We start from the raw sequence: 14053 nt of genomic DNA on the forward strand, positions 1-14053 counted from the left end.
TTTCTACTTTTTAATTTTCTATGACTGATGTAGTTTTTAAAGAGTGGAATAGATTAGGTATTAAATATTTTCAGAATTTGTTTGTTGAAGATAGTCTCCTCATTTGAACAACTGTCAGCTAACCCATTTTTTTCAATATTTATAAATTAGAGACTTTTTTATGATTATCATATATGTACAATATCTGAAATACAACTTATGGAAAAGTTTGATGATGAACTTCAATAAAAAATAAATTACAACAAAAAATTAGTGACTTTTTGCGTTCTCAAATACATGCATTTCATAAAAGTCCAGATAGGAATTTACTTGATAAAATTATTAATTTGAAACCCTTCCATAATGGATCTATATTTAATATTTATGCTATGTTATTGGGAATGAGAAATATTTCTTTAGATAAAATTAAAAATCTCTGTGAACAAGATTTCCAGATTCCAATTTCTGAGGATCTTGGGAATATTTTTTTTTAATTTGGTTAATACCTCATCATTATGTTCCCGTCATTCCCTTCCTCAAATTTAAGTGGTTCATAGGGCCCACAATACTAAAGATAAGCTGTCCTGGTTTAATTCTGATATATCATCCTATTGTGTTAGATGCAACAATGGAAAAGCTTCACTAATTCATATGTTTTGGACTTGTCTGAGTCTTGAAAAATATTGGAAGTGTCATACAGGAGGCTTTGGGAACACACCCAAATGCAAGACACTGACACTGAAGTACTGGGAACTCGACCAGGCTAGAGTTAGGGACGGGACTGGATGCAGACTTGGAGCTGGGACAGGAGCACAGACTTGGCTAGGAAAGCGGGACCAGGACGAGGAAGTGGGACCTATGAGCCTGGGCTTGGATTCCGAGCCAGAGACTGGACTAATACCCAGTACCTGGGTCTGGACTCGGGCTCAGGCCCCGAAGCTAGGCCAGGACATGGCAAGGCTTGGGTTCTTCGAGGCTTGGGTATGAACTCCGAGCCAGAGAGTGGGCAAAGACCCTGGGTGTTGACTAGGGCTTGGACTCCACAACTAGGTGAACACATGATGTGGCACCAGGACAGAATGAGGCTTGAATTCTTCAAGGCTTACCTGGGCAGAACGAGGTACTCATGGGCAGGACGATAGTCCTTCTTGGAACGTAGGGCTGGGACCCTTTCTAGGATGCAGGGCTAGGCTGCTTCCTAGGACTCCGGGCTGGGATGCTTACCAGGATGACTGCAGAGGTAAACCAGCGAGGAAACTGTCAGGGATTCAGATGGAGAGGGGAAAGTAACAGACCAGCCTCAGGGTAACAACAAGGACATCCTCACTTACCCCACAGAGGCAAGGACAGGAAGGGAGCTGAATCTGGGGTGGCTCTGACTCTCAGGGTGGCAGGAACTTTGGCTAGCTATGGATCATGGAGGTCTGCTCTTATCTTCCACCAGTGGGTTGGACCGAGAAGATACTGACGAGATGAACCTGCACCCACATGCGATCCCAGTGCCACTTAATTCCCAGTCAGAAGACGAGCATCACGTGCCTATGATTAAGTCCAACTGAAACAAGGGACAGCCGGAAGACCCAGAGTCCAGAGTCTGCAGACCGGACCGTGCCCGGGAATGCAGATTTCAGGGACTAGAAGGAAGTATTCCAAACTTTTTTGGTGCTTTTAAAGGAAATTTTAAACCTAATCCTTTGACTGCCTTATTTGGTATTGTTGGAGGAGATGATATTATTTTGGAGACACGTGATTTGCACATTTTGACTTTTATTTCTCTTATAGCCAGGAGGCCATGTTACTGAAGTGGAAGGATGCCACTTCGCCTACTCATACGCATTGACTAAATGATGTTATGTCATGTTTAGATTTAGAGAAGATTCGCTGTTCAATTTCTGAACCTAGACAAGATTTTTTAACCTTGTGGAGACCTTTTTTAAATTATTTTCAAAATCTTTGATTTATGGAAAGCTCAGATGTTGGCTAAGAATATGCTTTATGATATAATAAGGATATTTTCCTTTTTTTAACCAAACAGCTGTTTTTTTCAGTAGTGGGTTTAGATTTTTTTGTATAATAAAATTAACTTTTTGAGTATTACATTTAAATTTAATTTATATGGATATGGGGCAATGAGACTATATTTGTGATTCCAATATATTGCAATTGATATATATTATATATCCTACTGTACACTGTATTCTTTTATGCAAGAAATTAATAAAAATATTGAAAAAGAAGTGGTGGGTATGACGTGAATCCAGGTCAGGCGAGAGATTTTGGATCTGAAGTGCACTCCTATAATATTCATGCAATTTTATTTTTCTATCTTATGCAGATTGCTCTGAAATATTTTGCTGACTATGTTTTTGGATTTTTTTTCTGAAGTGCACTCACGGTGAGCAAGCTGGCAGCAAAGTGTTTGGACATGGCAAGCCTCCATAAGCAACATAATGATTAACCAGTTAATTTCTTTCAGTGGCTGAATGTTGGCCAGAACTCCACGAGAGAACTCCTGCTCTTCTTATAGATCCTATCACAGGTGGTTTGATACTGTAGAAAAAATGGTAGGTGGAGTACTTTAAATTATCATTGTTATTACTACTATTAGCATTCCTCACGGGAAGACAACAGTCTGTGTGGATCAGAAATAAAATCTCCTCCTCACTTACAGTCAACAATAGCGTACCTCAAGAATTTGTGCTTAGCCCACTGCTCAACTCTCTCTACACCCATGACTGTGTGGCTAGATACAGCTCAAATGCCATTTTTAAATATGATAACAATAGCAGAATATCACATAATGACAAGAAGGCACACATGACTGAGGTATATCAGCTAGTTGAGTAAGACCAAAGAAGTCACTGTGAACTTCAGAAAGGGTAGAATGAGATAACACACGTACAGGATTTCAAGTTCCTTTTTCAACATATCTGAGGATCTATTCTGGGTGCAACAAATCAACGTGGTTACAAAGAAGGTATGATGGCAGCTGCAATCCATTGGAAGTTTGTGGAAGTTTGGTATGTCAACAAACACACTCGCAGATTTCGATAGATGAACCGTGGAGAGCAATCAAACTGGCTGCACCACTATCTGCCATGGGAGGGAGGGGGCATCACAGAGGATCGAAATGAACTGAATCTCCACCTTGGAAACAGGTCTCCCAGGCATCCAGGGCATCTTCACAGAGTGAATCCATAAAATGTTGGCATCCATCATTAAGGACCACCATCAATCAGGACATGCCATCTTCTTCTTGCTACCATCAGGGAAGAGGTACATAAGCCAGAAGGCACTCACTGAATGATTCAGGAACAGGTTCTTCCCATAACAGATTTCTGAATGGACAGTGAACCCATGAACAGTACTTCTCAACTTTGTTTTGCACTACACATTTAATTTTACAAATGCCCTCTATCCAATTGCAGTAGGTAGTCTGTATATACATACTGTAAATCATTGTTTTTATTACTATGTTTTGCAAAATACAGCTGCCACATAACTACAAATTTCATGACTTACACCGGTGATGTTGAACCTGATTCTGATTCTGATTATAATTGTTGTAAAATGTATTGAAGTACAAGTTGTTGTGCATACTATTTTTCAATCGAAGCAAGAGGCTCTTTCCTTTAACAGTTCGGAGAAAAGAGGCTAGACTGCGCAAGCGCGTGATATAGCATGCCAAGGTTTAAAAGAAAGACCGCCATATACAGCAGCCATCAACATATCGGCCATATTCGGAGTGGACTGAGTCGGAGTGGGATGGATTTGGCTCAATCAGGCTTCGTTGAGAAACAGGCAGAGGCGAGGGTACGTTCCAGTAAGTTTCTGTCTTTCTTCTTTTTTTTGTTCAGACTAGAGAAATTGCCAGGCAGGCTGCTGGAATGCTCCTCTTGCAGGATGTGGGAAGTCAGGGAATCCTCCGATACCTGCAAGAAGTGAATCCAGCTGCAGCTCCTAACAGACCACGTCAGGGAACTGGAGCAGGAACTGGAGCAGGAACTGGATGACCTCTGGATCATTCGGGAGTCTGAACAGTTTATAGATCGTAGCTTCCGGGAGGTAGTTACACCTAAGAAACAGGGCACAGGTAATTGGGTTACAGTCAGGTGAGGGACGGGGAAAGGGCAGGTACTGCAGGGTTCCTCTGTGGCCATTCCCCTCCAGAACAGGATACTGTTGGGGGGGAAGGCTTACTTGGGACATGCAGCGGCAGCCGTATCTCTGATACCAAGTCTGGTTCTGTAGTGTAGAAGGGAGGGAGGAAGAAGAGGAGAGTGGTAGTGATAGGGGACTCCTCAGCATTCTGAGGTGGGAGCGTGATCAGCCAGATGTCGTGGTACACATCGGTAGAAAGAGTCAGGAGGTCCTGAACAGTGAGTACAGAGAGCTTGGTAAGAAGTTGAAAACAGGACCTTGAGGGCAGTAATCTTCAGATTGCTGCCTGTGCCATGTGCCAGTGAGGGTAAGAGTAGTATGCTCTGGCAGTTGAACACATGGCTGAGAAACTAGTGTATGGGGCAGGGTTTCAGAATTTCTAGATCATTAGGACCTCTTCTGGGGCAGGTGGGACCTGTACACAAGAGACAGGTTACCCCTGAACTACAAGGGGACCAGTATACTTGCAGGGACGTTTGCTAGTGTTATTGGGGAGGGTTTAAACTAGATTTGCAGGGGGATGTGAACCAGAGTGCCAGAGTAGTTAGAGGAACATCATTAAAATAAATGATTTTAGCAGTTCATGCAAAGTCACAAATAGTAATGTTGTGTGTGATGGTAATAATCTTCTGAGGTGCCTTCTTATCTAATGCGAGGAGAATTGTAGGAAAGGCAGATGAGCTGAGGGGCTGGATTGATGCATGGAATTATGATAACATAGCCATTACTGAAACTTGTCTACAGGAAGGGCAAGACTGGGAGCTCAATGTTCCAGGGTTCTGATGTTTCAGACGTGATAGAGGCAGAGGGATATACTTCTTGCAGGTATCATTGATAGAGGGTGGGGAGTGGCTTTGCTAGTCAAGGAAAATATTACAGTGCTTTGGCAGGACAGTTTACAGTGCTTGTCTACTGAGGCCATATGGGTGGAGCTGAGAAACAGAAAAATTATGACCACTTTAATAGGGTTGTATTATAGCCCACCCAATAGTCAGCGAGAATTGGAGGAGCAAATCTGCAGAGAGATAACAGACAACTGCAGGAGACAGAAAGTTGTGATTGTAGGGGATTTTAATTTTCCACACATTGATTGGGACTCCCATACTGTTAAAGGTCTAGATGAGTTAGAGTTTGTAAAATGTGTTCAGGAAAGTTTTCTAAATCAATATATAGATGTACCAACTAGGGAGGATGCAATATTAGATCTCCTATTAGGAAATGAGTTAGGGCAGGTGACAGAAGTGTGTGTAGGGGAACACTTTGGTTCCAGTGATCATAATATCACTAGTTTCAACTTGATCATGGATAAAGATGGATCTGCTCCTTGGATTGAAGTTCTATCCTGGAAAAAGGCCAAATTTGAAGAAATGAGAAAGATCTAATAAGCGTAGATTGGGACAGGTTGTTCTCTGGCAAGGATGTGATTGGTAAGTGGGAGGCCTTCAAAGGAGAAATTTTGAGAGTGCAGAGATTGTATGTTCCTATCAGGGTTAAAGGCACAATGAAAAAGAATAAGGAACCTAGGTTCTCGAGGGATATTGGAAACTCTGATAAAGAAGAAAAGAGGCATATACAGACATGAAATGCTTGAGGAGTATAAAAAGAGTAAGGAAATACTTAAGAAATAAATCAATAGGGTTAAAAGAAGACATGAGGTTGCTTTTGGAGTCAGGGTGAAGGATGATCCTAAGAGCTTCCACAGGTATGTTAAGAACAAAAGGATAGTAAGGGATAACATTGATCAGAGTGGTCGGCTATGTATGGAACTCAAAGAAATGGGAGAGATATTAAATGGGTTTTTTTGGCATCTGTATTTACTAAGGAAACTGGAATGGTGTCTATGGAAACATGGAGAACAAGTAGGGAGGTCATGGAACTCATACAGATTAAAGAGGAGGAGATCTTGTGGTCTTGAGGCAAATCAGAGTAGATAAATCCCCAGGACCTGACAGGGTATTCCTGTCAGGAGACTAGTGTTGAAATCACAGGGGCCCTGGCAGAAATAATTAAAATGTCAATATCCACAGGTCAGGTGCCGCAAGATTGGAGGATAGCTCATATAGTTCCTTTATTTAAAAAAGGCTCAAAAAGTAAGCCAGGAAGTTATAAGCCGGTAACTTTGACATTGGTAGTAGGTCAATTATTGGAACGAATACTAAGAGATAGGATCTACAAGTATTTGGATAAACAGAGACTTATTAGAAAAAGTCAGCATGGCTTTGTGCGTGGTAGATCATGCTTAACCAATCTATTAGAGTTTTTCAAAGAAGTTACCAGGAAAGTGAATGAAGGGAAGGCAGTGGATGTTGTATACATGGACTTCAGTAAGGCTTTTGACAAGGTCCCGAGTCGGGGGTTAGTTAGGAAGATTCAATCGCTAGGTATACATGGAGTGGTAGCAAATTGGATTAGACATTGGCTCAATGGGAGAAGTCAGAGAGTGGTAGTGGAGGATAGCTTCTCTGAGTGGAGGCCTGTGACCAGTGGTGTTCCACAGGGATCAGTGCTGAGTCCTTTGTTATTTGTCATCTATATCAATGACTTGGATGATATTTTGGCAAATTGGATCAGCAAATTTGTTGATGATATGAAGACTGGAGGTGTTTTGGACAACGAGGAATGTTTTCAAAGCTTGCAGAGGGATTTGGACCAGTTGGAGGAATGGGCTGAAAAATGGCAGATGGAATTTAATGCGGACAAGTGTGACGTTTTGCATTTCAGAAGGTCAAACCAAGGTAGAACATATAAGCTAAATGGTCGGACACTGAGGAGTACAGATACATAATTCCCTAAAAGTGGCATCACAAGTAGATAGGGTCATAAAGAGAGCTTTTGGTACATTGGCCTTTATAAATCTAAGTATTGAGTGTAAGATTTGGAACATAATGGTGAGTTTGTATAAGACATAGGTGAGACTGAATTTGGAGTATTGTGTGCAACTTTGGTCACCTTATTACAAGAAGGATATTAATAAGCTTGAAAGAGTGCAGAGAATGTTTACAAGTATTTTGCCAGGACTTGAGAAACTGAGTTACAGAGAAAGGTTCAGTAGGTTAGGGCTTTATTCCCTGGAGCGAAGGAGAATGAGGGGTGATTGATAGAGGTGTATAAAATTATGATGGGTATAGATAGAGTGAGTGCAAGCAGGCTTTTTCCACTGAGGCTAGGAGAGAAAAAAAAAACAGAGGTCATGTGTTAAGGGTGAAGGGGAAAAAGTTTAAAGGGAAGATGGGGGGGGTCTTCTTCACGCAGAGAGTGGTGGGATTTTGGAATGATCTGCCAGATGAAGTGGTGAAAGCGGGCTCACTTCTGACATTTAAGAAAAACTTGGACAGGTACATGGATGAGACGGGTTTGGAGGGATGGTCCAGGTGCAGGTCAGTGGGACTAATGGTTCAGCACAGCCAAGAAAGACCAAAAGGCCTGTTTCTGTGCTGTAATATTCTATGGTTCTATGGTTCAAAGGTCAATTCATCATATTGTGTATTGAGGTAGTACATGTTAAATCAATAACAGAGTTCAGGATAAAGTTTAACAGCTGCAGTGAAAGTGCAGTGCAGGTGGATAATAAGGTGCAAAATTGTGACAAGGTACATTGTGAACTGACGAGTTCATTTTACCAATGACAGAGTAAAAGTTGAGGATGTTTGTGCAGTTTTGGGTTTCTCCGGACACGAATCATGGCAGGGTAACATGTACCAATGTACAGAAAATATTTAGACCATCATTGCAGGACCAGTTGCAAACAAGGATAATTATATTTTGCTCCAATTATAATGGGTCTGGTGAGGCCACATGCAGGTTATTGTGTATATATCTGGTCTTCCTAACTAAGGGAGGATATACATCAGATTGATGGAATGTAATGATTCACCAGTTGGATTCCTGCTGTTATATACCCACAGTTCGGACAAAGGACAGTGGGATGATGTAATGGTCTTGTGAGTGGGATGATGTAATTGTCCCTTGACCGTAGTGTATGTTATGTCATGTGATGACATGTTCAAGGCCATAGTTAAACCAACCTGCAGTTTGTGACAGAGTTCTCATTTGTATTTTTGTGCAACGTTGCTTTTACCGGTCAGAGGTGTGAGGCTCCACCGGTTTTATTTTTGCACGTTTATTTTTCCCTTACATTCCTGTGTTGGAGAGTGTAGGCATTACCAGAGTTATCCAAGTTCAAAGGATTTGATAAAGTTAATGCCGATCAGCGTCTTGGGAATGATCGACCTTTATTTTTTTTGACTTTCTTCAGTAATTGTGGAATGCATATTTGTGTTGAACCTCTTCAAGATCAGGAAGGTGAGTGCAGTGACCACCCTCTAGTAAAAAGGTCAGTTCCTTTTATTTCCTTGTGATGTGTACAAACAAGTCATTTACTGGCTGTTGGATCAGCAGATCACTGTAACTTTGAAGGAATCGTTTGTTTTGGGAAGTCTCTCCTTACCGACTGTATAAGTCACATGGACTATTGAATTTATCATTTTAAGTCTGTGCTTGAATGAGAACTCTTTAAGAACAGTTTCTAAGTTTGAAAGTTTATGCTGCCTAACTGTGAACTTCCAGTTAAGTTAGTCATTTGTTTACTTTTCTAAGTTTTGAGCAAAGGTTAATAAATCACAGGATTTGTTTTAAACCTTGTCTGAATTTCATATTCATTGCTGCTGCATTCGTAACACCGTGTTCATGCATTTGTAGAAGAATGAGATGTTTTCCAGATGAAACACTGAACATACTTATGTAGTGCTTAGTGGGATGGACGCAGCAAGGATATTTTCCTTTTCTGAAATGCCAGGTTAAGGGTCTCAAGGTACTGTATGGGGAGAAATGATAGGAAAGGTTCCTGGTGTCATTCTTTCAAATAATTCCTGAAGGGAACCTATATTTATTATCATTTACCATAACGACTCTGCTCAAAAAAACGTGATATTCTTTGAATGCCCTTACTGTAGATTTGCCACGTGCTCTAAAAGACTTTATGGAAAGCACTGTATAAAGACTTCCTCCCAGAGGGAATAAAATCTGCAAAAAGCAACAAACAAGACTCCGGAGCAACTCAATTGTTCAGGCAGCATCTGTGAAAGGAATTGTACAGCTGGTATTTCAGTTCAAGACTGGCAATATCAGATTTAATTAAATGTCCAAGTTGTACTCATTGTTCATATGTCATTCGACAAGTGACGAATCTCTGTAATTCTCCATGTAAGAGCATTGTACAGGCTAGATCTTTGGGAGTTCTTAAAGTGGAAGCTGATAACTTGTTGAGCAATCAGGGAATTCAGGGTTGTTAGGAAGTGACACAGAAGAGGAAATTTGGCCTGGGACAGATCTGCCATGATCATAATAAAATCTGGCATTGTTGGGAGTTGGCTTGTTTTTTTTTCCTGTTTTTCCAACTATTCTATTAGATATCTAAATCTTCATTGTTGCTTCATAAAGTTCTGAAATGTCCCACTTTGCAATATCGTTGAAAGTACCTTCACCACAAGATTGCATCTGAAATTGGCATACCTAACAGAATGAAAGGTTCACAGCTCCAGAGATCAGAATTCAATACCAATGTCTGATGCTGTCTGTTCAGAGATTCCACGCTCTCTCTACGACTGCATGAATTTCCTCTCAGCCATCTACCCTGTTTGCCTCAGTTCACCAGCAGCCAACTACAAGCAAGTACTCAAGCTGCTGCATGATACTGTCTCCGAACAAGAAAAACCCCATCCTGACACAGTTCAATTTATAGTCAGAGACTTCAACCATGCTTGCTTGAAGCAAACCCCACCTAATTATCGAGCATATTACATGTATCACCAGAGTTCCAAACATACTAGACAAATGCTACTAATCAAGAACTTTAATTTTATTCCTCCTCTGTGTTCTTTTTGGAGGTAGTACAATCACTAAAGAGACTCAGCATTTTATTGAACAGGTTATACCATGTCTACAGTCATGCAAATACCACTGTCTACAGATTGATGCACTGTGACAGTCCTAGTTATTTCACAAGCCACCTCTTCCAGTTATATGCTTCCCCTAAACATCAATTGGCTGTCTAGGATAGATATATGCAGCACATCATTAACTTTTAAGAATCATTTGGTACTCCACTTTTCAGATATACGTTCACCAGGCATACACAGAGCCACAACAATTCCCTCATTTGGCATTACTCCACTCTACCTCACCACAGAAACACAATCAAACTTGAGATTTTCAGATGTGGAGACGAATATACAGGCAGCAGTTCAGTCCAAGACTCTTCATCAGGGCTGGAAAGGGAAAGGAAGTTGCCAGAATAAAAAGGTGGGGGGGGGGGTGGTTCGGAGGTTGGGAGGAGTACAGGCTAGCATGTCATAGATGAAGATTCAAGACTGAAGTTTATTTATGACGTGTACATCAGTGCATACAGTGAAGCATGCTGCCAGTGAACAACACATCCACTGGGATGCTGGGAGCAGCCTGCAAGTGCCACCACACTAGGATACTTCCATGAAATCTGGAGATGGTGAAGCTGAGTGGGTGGGGAACAGGCTGAAGTGAGACGTGTGAGGAGATAGGTGGAAGAGCTAAAGGGATTCAGAAGAAGGCATCTGATCAAAGCAGAGACAGGACCACGGGAGAAAGGGAAGTAGGAGGGAGACCAGAGTTACATGATGAGCAGATGAAGGGAAAATAAGAAATGAGAAGTGAGCTGGAAAGGGGAAAGGAAAAAGAAAGAAGGGAAAGATGGGAGAAATTAGGGCTCACAAAAATCTAAGTTCAAGCGGTCAGGTTGGAGGCCACGATAAAATATGAGGTTTTGCTCCTCCAACCTGAGAGTGGCCTCATCATGTCAGTAGAAGGTCTGAATAGGCAGCCAACTAGGAAGCACATTTTTTAATGTGCTTAACGAAGTTGACCCCAATTCTCACTGGGTGTCACCAATGAGACATTTCACTTTGAAGGAGCGTTTGTCACCATGGTTGTCATGAGGGTGGAGGCTCAGAGGCAGATGCCGCACTAGTCTCACCTGCAAGACTAAGTTCAGGAGGGAGATCACAAGGGAGTGAAGGGAAAAGGGATTCATATAGAGAGCCATCCCTGTGGAATGTGGGGGGAGGGGTGGTAGAAGGGAGGGAGAGATATGATCAGTGGTAGAATCCTGTTGCAGGTGGTGGAAACTACAGAAATTAGTGTGCAAGATGCAGAATGTAGTGGCGTGGTAGGTAAGGACAAAGGTAACTATAACTAGTATGTTAGCAGTGAGATGGGGAGTGCGATGTTCATGATATGAAGGAGAAGCTGCTGACAGCAGCATCAATATTAGAGGAATGGAAACCTCATTCCTTGAAAAAAGGAGGAGATTCTTTACGACAGATTTTTATTGAGACAACTTATTTTGGATTTGATGTATATGGATGAGAGTTGTATGGATGGATATGGGCTGGGTGCAGGTCAGTGGGACTAGGCAGAAATAGGGTTTGGCACAGCCAAGAAGGGCGAAAAGGCCTGTTTCTGTGCTGTAATGTTCTATGGTTCTATTGTAATGTACTGGAGGTGATTGGGGAGTTTAAGGTAAAGGACCACTCAAGAGTCAGTGATCTCAATATGATTGAAGTCAACTTGAAATTTGATAGGCAGAAAGTAAATCTGACATATCAGTATTTCAGTGCAGTAAAAGAAATTAGAGTGTTATGTAAGAGGATTTGGCCAATGTAATTTGGAAGGAGATGCTGGCAGGGATGTTAGCAGAGCAGCAGTGGCTTGAGTTTCTGGGAAAGATAAGGAAGGTGAAGGACAGATGTAACACAGAATCAAAGAAATATTCAAGTCGCAATATAGCACAACTGTGGCTGACAATGGAAGTAAACGATAAAGTAAAAGCAAAAGAGAGGGCATACAACAAGGCAAAAATTAGTGGGAAAGCAGAGGATTAGGAAGATTTGAAAATGATCTGAAAGCATCTGAAAGAATCATTAGGAGGGAAAAGAGGAAATATGAAAGCAAGCTAGCAAACAATAGCAAGGAGATAGTAGATACTTTTTTCAAGTATACATAAAAAATATAAGAGAGATGAGAGTGGATATGCGACTGCTAGAAATGAGCCTGGAAAAGTAATAACAGGGAACATGGAGATGGCAGATGAACTGAATGAGTATTTTGCATCAGTCTTCACTGTGGAAGATTAGAGCAGTGCGCCATGTGTTGAAGTGACTGAGGGAATGGAAGTCAGTGCATTTACTGTTACATGGAAGACAGTGCTCAATGAGCTTTTTGAGCTCATAAAGATATATAAGTCATCCAGAGCAGATGGACTACACTCTACGATTCTGAAAGCGATAGCAGTTGAGATTGAAGAGGCATTATTAATGATCTTTCAAGAATATTTGGATTCCGGCATGGTTCCAAAGGACTGGAAAATTTCAAATGTCACTCCACTCTTTCAGAAAGGAGGGAGGCAGCATAAAGAAAATTATAGATGAGTTAGCCTGACCTGAGTGGTTGGGAAGATGTAAGAGTTAATTGTTAAGTAGGACGAAATCAGCATGGTTTCCTTAAGGAGCATCTTGCCTGAGGAACATGGTGAAATTCTTTGAGGAGGCTACAAGTAGGATGGATAAAGGAAATGCAGTGGATGTTGTATATTTTGATCTTTAGAAGACCTTTGACAAGGTGCCACAGAAAAGGATGGTTACCAAGTTAAGAGCGCATTGTATTGCAGGAATGTTATTAGCATATTTAGGGCATTGTGTCATTGTTAGGAGACGGCAAGTAGGAATAAGAGGATTCTTTTCTGGTTGGTTGTCAGTGACTAGTGGAGTTTCACAGGGGCTGCTTTTGGGGGCATTTCTTTTTATGCTGTATTTCAGTGATTTTGATGCTGCAAGAGATGGCTTTGTTGCCAATTTCGCAGATGATATGAAGATTGGTGAGGTGTTGAGGAGGCAGAAAAGCTGCAGAAGGACTAAGACAGATTAGGAGAATGAACAAGAAAGTAGCAAGTGAAATAAAATGTAGGAAAAAGCATGATCATGCACTTTATTAGAAGAAATAAATGTGCGGGCTATTTTCTAAATGGGGAGAAATCTAAAAATCTGTGGAGTCCTTGTGCAGAACATCCGGATGGTTAACTTGCCGGATGAGTTGGTGGAGAGGATGGCAAATGCAATCTAAGCATTAATTTCAAGTGGTCTAGAGCATAAGAGCAGGGATGTGATACTGAGGCTTCATAAAGCACTGCTGAGTCCTCAGCTTGAGTATTGATGGGTTTAGATTTTTTTTTTGCATTGGGTTCAGATACTTTTTGTATAATAAAATTTTCACTTTTCAATACTACAATTCAACATAATTTACATGAATATGGAGTAATGAGTATATAAGTGTGATTCACATATATTGTAATTGATATATGATATACATTCTCCTGTACTCTGTATTCTTTTTAGTAGGAAATCAATAAAAATGTTGGAAAAAGAAGAGAATTGTGATTAGTTTTGGACTGCATAACTAAAAAAAGATATGCTGATATTGAAGAAGCTTCTGGGAGTTTCACAAGGATTATTCCAGAGCATTTGATGGCTCTGGGCAAGTACTCACTGAAATTTAGAAGGATGAGGGGGAAGGATCTCATTGAAACCTTTCGAACATTGAAAGGCCCAGGCAGTGTAGAGGTGGGAAGGACATTTTTCTTGGTGGGGGAGTCTAGGAAAAGAAGGCACAGCCTCAGGATGGACGGATGTCCAGGACGAATGTGCAGAGAATTTTCTTTAGCCAGTGGGTGGTGACTTTGTTGAACTTGTTATCACAGGCAGCCCTGGGGCCAATTGAATGGTGGAGAAGACCCAATGGAACAAATTGCTTCATTCTGTTTCTATGTCTTATTGTCTTATGGTCTTATGCTCTTACCTCAGTGCTCTGAAAAGGAAAACTTCATCCT

This window comes from Hypanus sabinus, chromosome 1 (assembly GCF_030144855.1).
Source record: "Hypanus sabinus isolate sHypSab1 chromosome 1, sHypSab1.hap1, whole genome shotgun sequence".
NCBI lineage: Eukaryota > Metazoa > Chordata > Chondrichthyes > Myliobatiformes > Dasyatidae > Hypanus > Hypanus sabinus.